The sequence below is a fragment of the Penaeus chinensis genome, chromosome 23, assembly GCF_019202785.1.
Source record: "Penaeus chinensis breed Huanghai No. 1 chromosome 23, ASM1920278v2, whole genome shotgun sequence".
NCBI lineage: Eukaryota > Metazoa > Arthropoda > Malacostraca > Decapoda > Penaeidae > Penaeus > Penaeus chinensis.
In genome coordinates this window covers 24,088,194-24,098,193 of record NC_061841.1, presented here as the reverse complement: position 1 = coordinate 24,098,193, position 10,000 = coordinate 24,088,194, and the positions used below count along the sequence as shown (strand labels likewise).

Below are 10,000 nucleotides of genomic sequence, written 5' to 3'. Positions count from 1 at the left end.
GCTCTGATTCCTTAAAACGAACCCTGACATTGGCGACCTTGCCAGGATCAGACCGTCTGGAAAACGGCACCATGAGGAACTACGTGCAGGAAGGTGAGATGCTGGGCCTTGAAGGCATGGCCTTCTTACACTACATCCAGGAGCAGGAGAGGATTAGACGCGAGCAGCTGGCTCTGTACTACCGCAAACGGGAGGAGCAGAGGCAGCTGTGGGAAGAGCAGCGTCGCAGGGACCGCAAGGAAGAAAGACGACGGAAAGCAGCGCAAGCGCTGTTGAGGAACGTGGATCCTCAATTCTGGCCTTGCTCTCACCCTCCTTGTGCAAGGGAGCACGTCGTCCGGGCTACTCAAACAAAACTCCTGGGAGTAGAACGCTGGGCAGAGGAGCGACTGACCACGGAGTCGCCTATGGACACGATCCGTCTGCCCAAGGAACCGTCGCAGCGGGAAACCTGCCGGGAAGACGGACGAAAGCGGGGGAGACTCCCTGGGAACGGCCGTCGGAAGAGGCAGGCACGGTCGAGGAAACCTCGGCCGACGGCGAAGTACACGCCAGAGGAAGCGACTGCAGCGGCACTGAAGTCAGAGGAGCTGACCACCCTTGCATGTCCGCTTCTGCAACTGGTGGGTGCGGGATGTGCACCCGAACGACCAGTTGGCGTGGGATGCCCACCCAAGTGTATCGGTCCACCGGAGGCGCTGTCTGCCAGAGACGCGCCGGAAGAACATCTGGTGGGTGCAGGAGGTGTGCCCGAACGCCCAAGGATCCGGTGGGCATCGGTTTGCCCGAGAAGCTGCCTGCCGAGGACATGCCGGAGGAGCTGCCTGCCGTGGACGCACTGGAGGAGTTGTCTGCCAGGAACGCGCCGGAGGAATAGCTGGTGGGTGCAGGATGTGCGCCCGAACGACCAGCTAGCTCGGCATACCCGCTCAAAGATCTGGTGGGTATCGGTCCACCGGAGGAGCTGCCTGCCAAGGACGCGCCGGAGGAGCTGCCAGCTAGGGACGCGCCGGAGGAACGGGTGGTGGGTGCAAGATGTGCACCCGAACAACCAACTTGCTAGGGATACCCGCCCAAGGATCCGGTGGGTGTCGGTTTGCCCGAGAAGCTGCCTGCCGAGGACGCGCCGGAGGAGCTGCCTGCCGTGGACATGCCGGAGGAGCTGCCTGCCGAGGACGCGCCGGAGGAGCTGTCTGCTAGGGACGCGCTGGAGGAACAGCTGGTGGGTGCAGGATGTGCGCCCGAACGACCAGCTTGCTTGGGATACCCGCCCAAGGATCCGGTGGGCATCGGTTTGCCCGAGAAGCTGCCTGCCGAGGACGCGCCGGAGGAGCTGCCCGCCGTGGACATGCCGGAGGAGCTGCCTGCCGAGGATATGCCGGAGGAGCTGCCTGTCGAGGACGTGCCGGAGGAGCTGCCTGCCAGGAACGCGCCGTAGGAACAGCTGGGTGCAGGATGTGGGCCCGAACGACCAGCTAGCTTTGGATACCTGCCCAAGGATCTGGTGGGTACCGGTCTGCCGGAGAAGCTGCCTGCCGAGGACGTACCGGAGGAGCTGCCTGCAGAAGACGCACCGGAGGAGCAACTGGTGGGTGCGGGATACGCACCCGAACGACCAGTTGGCGTGGAGGAGCTATCTGTTCTTGAAGTGCCAGAGGAGCATTTGTGCAAAGGCACCCTGGAGGAGCTGCCCCCCGAGGACGCACCGGAGGAGCTGCCTACCGAGGACTCGTCGGAGGAGCTTCGTGCCCTGTAGCCTACTCTTTCGGCATTAGGATGACTCTCTGTGCACCTTCTGGTGAACTGGACCCAATCTTCGAGCTCGTGCTCGGACGTGGGCAGACCTTTACCTCCCGCAGGGGAGGGTGTCTGGGGGGCCTTAGCGTGCCTGCCTTACGGTGCACAAAGAGTTGCCAATCTTTTTGCTAGGGACTGGTATGGCAGACCATCTGATGACTGCCACTCTAGATATTTCGTTTAGGAATGATAGGCAGGTAGGAGCCCCTCCCTTCGTCAGGCTCTCAGCCTGGTTCTGTCGAAATAGCTGCTGCTAGACAGAACCGAACTCACGTCCCGTCACTGTAACAGCCTAGAAAGTTAGCTTCTCCCCCTCACTGTGGTTAATCAGCCTTTGGGTGGCTGTTTCTGAGGGTTGAAGAAATTTCCTTGAAAGGTGCTGGACTCCTCTTCCATCACTGAGGTGAAACAACCTTTGGGTGGCTGTTTCAGAGGGAAGAGGAATTCACAAAGACACAGGTCCTTTCCCCCCTCACTGAGGTGAAACAACCTTTGGATGGTTGCTTCAGAGGGATGAAAGGAACCAGCTGGCAAAAGGACAAGACCCCCCTTTCCTCACTGAGGTGAAACAGCCTTTGGATGGCTGCTTCAGAGGGAAGGGGAAAACACTTTGAAAAGACACAGGTCCTTTCCTTCCTCACTGAGGTGAAACAACCTTTGGGTGGTTGCTTCAGAGGGATGAAAGGAACTGCCTGGCAAAAGTGCAAAACCTCCCTTCCCTCACTGAGGTGAAACAGCCTTTGGGTGGCTGTCTCAGAGGGAAGGAGGAATCCCCTCGAAAGGACACAGGTGTTTTCCCTCCTCACTGAGGTGAAATAACCTTTGGGTGGTTGCTTCAGAGGAATGTAAGGAACTGCCTGGCAAGAACGCAAAACCACCCTTCCCTCACTGAGCTGAAACAGCCTTTTGGGTGGCTGTTTTAGAGGGTAGGTGGAACTACTTTGAAAAGACACAGGTCCTTTCCTTCCTCACTGAGGTGAAACAACCTTTGGGTGGTTGCTTCAGAGGGATGAAAGGAACTATCTGGCAAAAGTGCAAAACCTCCCTTCCCTCACTGAGGTGAGGCAGCCTTTGGGTGGCTGTCTCAGAGGGAAGGAGGAATCCCTTTGAAAAGACAGGTCCTTTCCTTCCTCACTGAGGTGAAACAACCTTTGGGTGGTTGCTTCAGAGGGATGAAAGGAACTATCTGGCAAAAGTGCAAAACCTCCCTTCCCTCACTGAGGTGAGGCAGCCTTTGTGTGGCTGTCTCAGAGGGAAGGAGGAATCCCTTTGAAAAGACACAGGTCCTTTCCTTCCTCACTGAGGTGAAACAACCTTTGGGTGGCTGCTTCAGAGGGCTGAGCAAAAGGGCTCCAAATAATGATGTCTCGTAGGTGGAAGGGCATCCCCTCTGGTCTCTCCCTAGGGGTTTACACCTACCCACGCGTTTGACGTGCGTGGCAGCCTTGTGCGCTGTGGAGACGGGAGTCCTGGAGGTTGAGCGATGCCGTGAACGAGTCCTGGAGGTTGAGCGATGCAGTCAGTCACCATGAAGCCATATGTGCCTTCTAGAGGCAAAAGAAAGCCCCATGCACAGGATGACACTGTCACCCCTGCTGCTAAGGTGGACAAGACCGAAGCCAATGGGTCTGTCCACCGAATAGTCAAACATCTTGACTCGCGAGCTGGCCTCTCTAGGCCAACAGCTAAGCCAGGGAGGCCCCTGAGTTCTCAGACGGCCTCCCCGATTGAGAGGGGAGAGCAGGCTGAACCAGCTGCATCAGCTGCTGCCTCCACAAACAAGCCCGAAAGCCGAAAGGGCGGGCCGAAGCGTCCGAGGCCGGAGACCGACTCTGATGAAGAGTCGGGACCCCCGAAATGCTTCGCCCAGTTCAAAGTGCCAGCTAAACCCGAAGGCTTCGACAATGTCTACCAATTGGTCAGGGCATTGGAGTTGCAACAGAAAATCCGGCTGTCGATCCGGGTCGCCCGAGATCAGGGCATGATCATAATGCCCAAAGATCAAGCTACCTTGAATTTCCTCCGGGAAACGAAGGAGCTAGCCGATGGGAGGAAAGTGAGTCTTTCCCCACTAAGTCCCGAAGAAAAGAGAACCAAGATGGTGCTACTTGGCTTCTCAGTCTCGTACGCTTTGGAGCTGATTGCTTCACACCCACAGGTCGGGCAGGCTTCCCGAATGTCGAAGGGGAAGACTCAAACCAGGCAAGTCCTGGTGACCATGAAAGGTGCCCCAACCACTACCCTTGATCTGGGTAACTGGGGCACCTACAACCTTCGAACGTATGTGCCAGAACCACTTCGGTGTTTCAAGTGCCAGAAATACGGTCACCACCAGGCTAACTGTACAGCCAAGCCTAAATGTGGTGTCTGTAGCAAGGCACACAACACAGAGGTATGCCTCAAGGCATACAAAGAGGAAAAGAGGGACATAACAGCCAAATGTCCCAACTGTGCCAAGAAGCATCATGCCTGGAGCCTGACTTGCTCTGTCAGGAAAGAGGCGGCCCTCAGGCGACAAGAGGTTGCTCAAAACCAACCAGACTTTGTTCCTGCCCCACCGGGCACCCATGTCTGGGGAAGGAACAAAAGCGAAAAGGCCTCCCGACCTCCTAAGAGGAAGGAAGCCGCCCCCCATCCGACACCGGATGATCATAATGCAAAGATCAAGCTACCTTGAATTTCCTCCGCGAAACGAAGGAGCTAGCCGACAATGCCAAAGGTGCAGAAAAAGAAACTAAAGAAAAAAAGGTTCTAAGAGCACCACAAAAACCTCCCCAACAGATGATCATCTCCTCTTTTACGAGGACGATATGACTCTCCTGTTAACTGCTGTTGTCTCAGCAGTAGCAACAGCCCTGGGGAGGTCTAGTGAGGAGGCCGAGAAGGCAGTTTCGGTCGCCATGATTGCAATGACCCAGACTGTCGCAGCCCTGAAGGGAAGAAAGCTGGTTAGAGCAAAACCAGCCTCACCCTCACCCCAGGACGAGACTCCCCTCCCCACTCCAAACCAGGCCATGCCTTCACAGGCAGAGCCAAAACAGGCTGAATCTGTGCAGCCAGAGCCAGATCACACTGACCTTTCCCAGGCAAAGCCAGCAAGGCCAGCCTAGAAAAAGCCTGAGAGAAAAGCCGAACCAACCAAAGTCAGAGCTACCAAAGGCTCTCCACCTCCCAGTGGAGCCAAGGATAGCCTGACAACAGACGAGGAGCCCTCAACCAGCAAGGACCTCGCAATGGAGTTGTCAGACTCCGACGATGTCTCTGATGTAACTATCACTGAGTAACATCATGACACACCATCTAAGCATCCTACAGTGGAACATCAATAGCTTCTCTGCAAAGAACGCTTTTCTCCTAGCAGTAGTGCGATCAAGGAACATTGACATTGTCATGCTCCAGGAGACATTAACAGTGGACACTGTTCGCTTCTCAGGGTACCATGCCTTCACACTGCCACGAACACCTGGCAAGAGAGGCTTGATCATCCTTGTGAGAGCTACAATCCCCTGCTCCGCAATAGCCGATGCATCGCACTGTGGAGACGATGTTGAATCCCTTGCCGTCGAGGTTCACCTGGCCGGGGGGCCCCTCAAACTGTACAATGTGTACAGCCGGCCACGCTGTAGAAGCTTAGACATCAGCCAGGTCTGTGCTTCTGCTGCACACGACCGAGTGATCACAGGGGGACACTTCAATGCACACCACCCCATCCTGGCTCCCTGCCGGGCACCGGATGCGGCCGGCTATCACATAGCCGACGTGTTAGAGACATTCCCTGAGATCGCTCTCCTCAACACCCAAGAGCCAACACATGTCAGAGGAGGGGTCCTAAACCTCACCCTGGCCACTGCGACTCTGGTGGGGAGGATTGGCTGGCGTGTCGATGAGACCGTCACAAGTGACCATTACGGCACTTTAACTACCCTCATGGATGCTGACCCAGCCGAAATCCTAAGACCGAATCCAAGATGGAAAACAGACAAGGCCAACTGGCAGGCGTTTCAAAACGCCTTGGCCCTCTGTCTGAGATGCAATGATCCCCCACAAAGCAAAAATGGGGAAGTGCTCGAAGCTAGCCTGCTAAACGCCATTAATGAAGCAGCCTCACAGACCATACCCAAAACTCGGCCTGGGTCCAGAAGTCACAAAGACGCCTGGTACTTCAATGACGAGAACAGGGAGGTCAACCACAGGGTGACAAGTGCCGAAAACTAATCCGAAGGCAAAGAACCCCTGACAACTTATCCCTCCTAAGGGAGGCTGTCACGTATGCCAAGGAAACTGCCAACAGAGTCAGGCAGGAAAAGTGGCTGGAATGGTGTGAGTCCTTCGACCACCAAACCACCCTTTCAGAGCTGTGGCAACGGGTCAAGCGAGCTACCAGCCGCTCAGCCCCGAGGTGCACCCATCACGACCCCCAAGCAGAGGCTAACAGACTGGCGCACGAGTTCTCTGCGAGAACGAGCAGCAACAGTCTGCCAGCCGAGCTGAGGGCAAGACAAGAGCGTCTACAGCCAGACAGACACGCTCAGATCAAAGAAAGAGCAGCCGAACCCTGATAACTCAGACGTTATCTTTTCTCTGAGGGAACTAAAGAAAGCCTATAAAACCAGTTCCAACATAGCTCCGGGCTCTGATGGGATCTCGTACTCCATTATCTCCCACCTAGGACTAGCAGGTGAGCGTGCACTCTTGCAACTCATCAACAAGTCCTGGGAAACTTCCACTCTACCCCAGAGTTGGAAGAGGGCTACCATAGTTCCCGTCCCAAAACCAAAGGAGCCGGGGAAGTACCGCCCCATCTGCTCAGCTGCCTGGCCAAGACGGCCGAGAGGATGGTACTAAACCGGCTTCAATGGAAAACGGGACCCCCCCACGAACACCTCCATGGGTTCACAAGGGGCATGGGCACAGCACACAGCATAGCCACGCTCTTAAGCACAATCAGCAAGGGCCCAGCTATGGTGGTATTCCTTGACCTGGAGAAGGCTTTTGAACTGGCAAGTCCGCTTGCCATTCAGGAAAGCCTTATCCAGAAGGGAATCAGAGGAAAGCTCTAGGCTTGGATAGGTGACTACTTCAGGAACAGGACTGCCAATGTCAAATTCCAGGGTCACCTATCGCAGCACATGCCGCTGGAAAATGAAACGCCACAGGGTGGGGTTCTCAGTCCAGCCCTATTTAACACTGCATCCTCAACATAAACCTCCACTGGGGTGCAAGATCATCTCGTATGCAGACGATCTCGCTATCACCTCCACTGGACCACACAGCCAGAATAAAGCCCAGCGTTGTCTGGACCTCGTGTCAGAGGAGTGTTGTAGGACAGGACTAAAGATCTCTGCAGACAAATCCAAAGCCATGGCTCTGAGACAGAGAGTTCGAGGCACAAGACTGAAAATCCAGGGAGTGGAATTAGAATGGGTCCAGGACTACCTATACCTGGGGGTAAGGATAGACCGGACCCTCTCCTTCCAGAAGGAGGTCCAGTACCTGGCTGACCGAACCAAAGCAAGACTGTCCGTCATGAGAGCAATGACTGGGAGACGCATAGGGGCCAGACACAAAGTACTAAGATCATTCAATGTACATGCTGTCCGGCCCATTGTGGACTATGCCTCAGTCGCTCTAATTGCCGCAAAGAAAAAGCACACAGACAAATTAGAAACAGTCCAAAATGAAGCTGCCAGGATCATTCTGGGTGCCCCGAGGTGGACGAAGGTCCTCAACCTCCTGATGGAGACAAACCTTCTCCCACTGGACTCACGAATCGATCTAATGGCAACACAATTCCTGTCAAAGGTCATCCAAGCTCCCAGGAACACAAGCCTAAGACAAAAATTAGTCAGACGCCTCGAACAAGACAACGAGCTCTTTGCAAACAACTCCTGGCTGTCTCATACAGCCAGGGTGTTGATACGCCATCAGCTCAAAGAACAGCTTCTTGCTAAGGGCATGGACTCACCCCACCCCGACTTTGCCGAAGCCCCGCCGTGGGCACTGAGCCTGATAGAGTTCAACGTAATGAGCCTGTCAATGAAAAAGAGCCTATACCCCATGCCTAGCCTAAAGGCAGAAGCCCACAGGGTCATCACTCCTCCGGGTAGTAGAACATACTACACGGATGGATCGGTCGATCCCTTGAGACACACTGCAGGCGCCGGCTTTGCAGCAAGGGATGCCACGCGATCCATGAGGGTAACAGACAACGCCTCCTCGCTACAGGCAGAGGCAGTTGCAATCATGGAAGCCCTAGGCCACGCGTCCCTAAGGGAAGGACACGTGGTCATACACACAGACTCCAGGGCAGCCATTGACTGTCTTTAGCACAGCTCACCCACAGACAACATCTACTTACTGACCACGATTCTAACAATGGCTCAGGGAATTCTTGCTCAGGGTAGAAGAATTATCATCAACTGGGTCCCAAGCCACATCGGCATCAGAGGGAACGAGCTTGCTGACAGACTAGCCGTCGCTGGCAGGGGTATGCCCCCTAATCCCATGACGATAAAACCGAGCCGAAAATTACTTATGGAGAAGTGTGCCTTGGTCGGTCGTACTTTCCTACGGCAGCTCCACAGAGAGGAAACGAGAACCTCCCCCTCGGCCAGCTGGTACTCAGACGCCACAGGCTATGAACCACTGGCACTCTCGGAAGTACTCAACAGAGGTAACCGAAGTCATTCTTCACAGAATGATGATGATGGTGATGATGTTGATGGTGATGATGATAATGATGATGGTGATGGTAATGATGATGATGATGATGACGATGTTGATGATAAAGGTGATGGTTATGCTAGGTTACCACTGTGCATGGCAGATTATCCCAACAATCGAACGCGATGAAAGGTGCTGCAAGCACTGCGGCGAGCCGAACGCCACACTAGTCCACTACCTAGTAAATTGTGACCATACACAATTCCTGAGACAGGGACCGCCCACAACAGCTGCCTTGCTGGTAAAGAGGCTATGTGAAATGCTTACACCATGGCGCCTGCTGGCAATCCTGCCGCCATGGTAAGCACCGAGTGTCAGACAACTCAATGAGACAGCCGTAAAAAGCTGACACAGGCCGGGCCTGTGTCAGCAGAAGAAATTCAGGAGTTGTCCCGTGACTTTGACGTGTGTGCTTCCTTCCGCCATGTGACCTCGCCTGCTCCGCTGGATCTACTGTTTGTTTGTATATATCAGGTGTTGTATTGTGTAAATAATGCCCTTTAGCATAAAAAACCGTATGTATTTTCCTCTGGTATGTTTCCGTTCACCTGACCGCTCTGATTCCTTAAAACGAACCCTGACATGGTGATATGGTGATGATGATGGTGATGATGATGGTGATGATGATAATGATGATGGTGATGGTGATAGTGATGGTGATGATGATGGTAATGATGACGATGGTGATGGTGATGATGATGACGATGGGGATGATGATAGTTATGATGATGATAATGGTGATGATGATGGTGATAGGATGGCGATGATGGTGATGATGATGATGATGATGATGGTAATATTGTTGGTGATGATGATGGTGATGCTAGTGATGGTTATGATGATGACGATGGTGATGATTATGAGGATGATGATGATGGTGATGGTTATGATGTTTATGATGATGACAATGGTGATGGTGATAATGCTGATGATGATGGTGATGATGATGATGGTTATAATGATGGTGGTGATGATGGTGTTGATGATAGTGATGATGATGATGAGGATTGTGATAGTGATATGGTGATAGCAATTTTGATGATGATGGTGATGATAAAGATGATTGTGATGGTGATGATGGTGATGGTGATGATAATGATGATGGTGGTGATGGTAATGATCATGATCATGGTGATGGTGGTGACGGTGATGGTGATGATAACGATGATGGTGACTGTGATGGTGATGATAATGCTAATAAAAATGACTACAACAACTACTACTGCTACTAATATATCAACAAACAACAACGAAAATTCTGAATTTATTGGCAACATTCCTTATTTACCTCTCTCTCTCTCTATTTACTCGTTTCTTCTCACGCTATTTTTTTTTTTTTCCTAAGCAGTTTATTCCATGGATCAGTGAGTGTAGTTTTTTTCTTTTTTTGTGAAAATGGTATATTAGATTTTCTCGTAAATGTATAAAGAAATACGACATGTTGCATGCCTTAATCATTATCAACTTGCAAAGGAAATTC

General features: G+C 53.1%; 1 protein-coding gene across 1 annotated transcript in view; it reads right to left on the bottom strand.

Moving 5' to 3' along the window:
* The window catches only part of LOC125037494 (putative N-acetylated-alpha-linked acidic dipeptidase), a 35,488-nt gene that overhangs the window by 6,983 nt on the left and 18,505 nt on the right, over window positions 1-10,000 (bottom strand). The gene's annotated exons all lie outside the window — the stretch shown is intronic.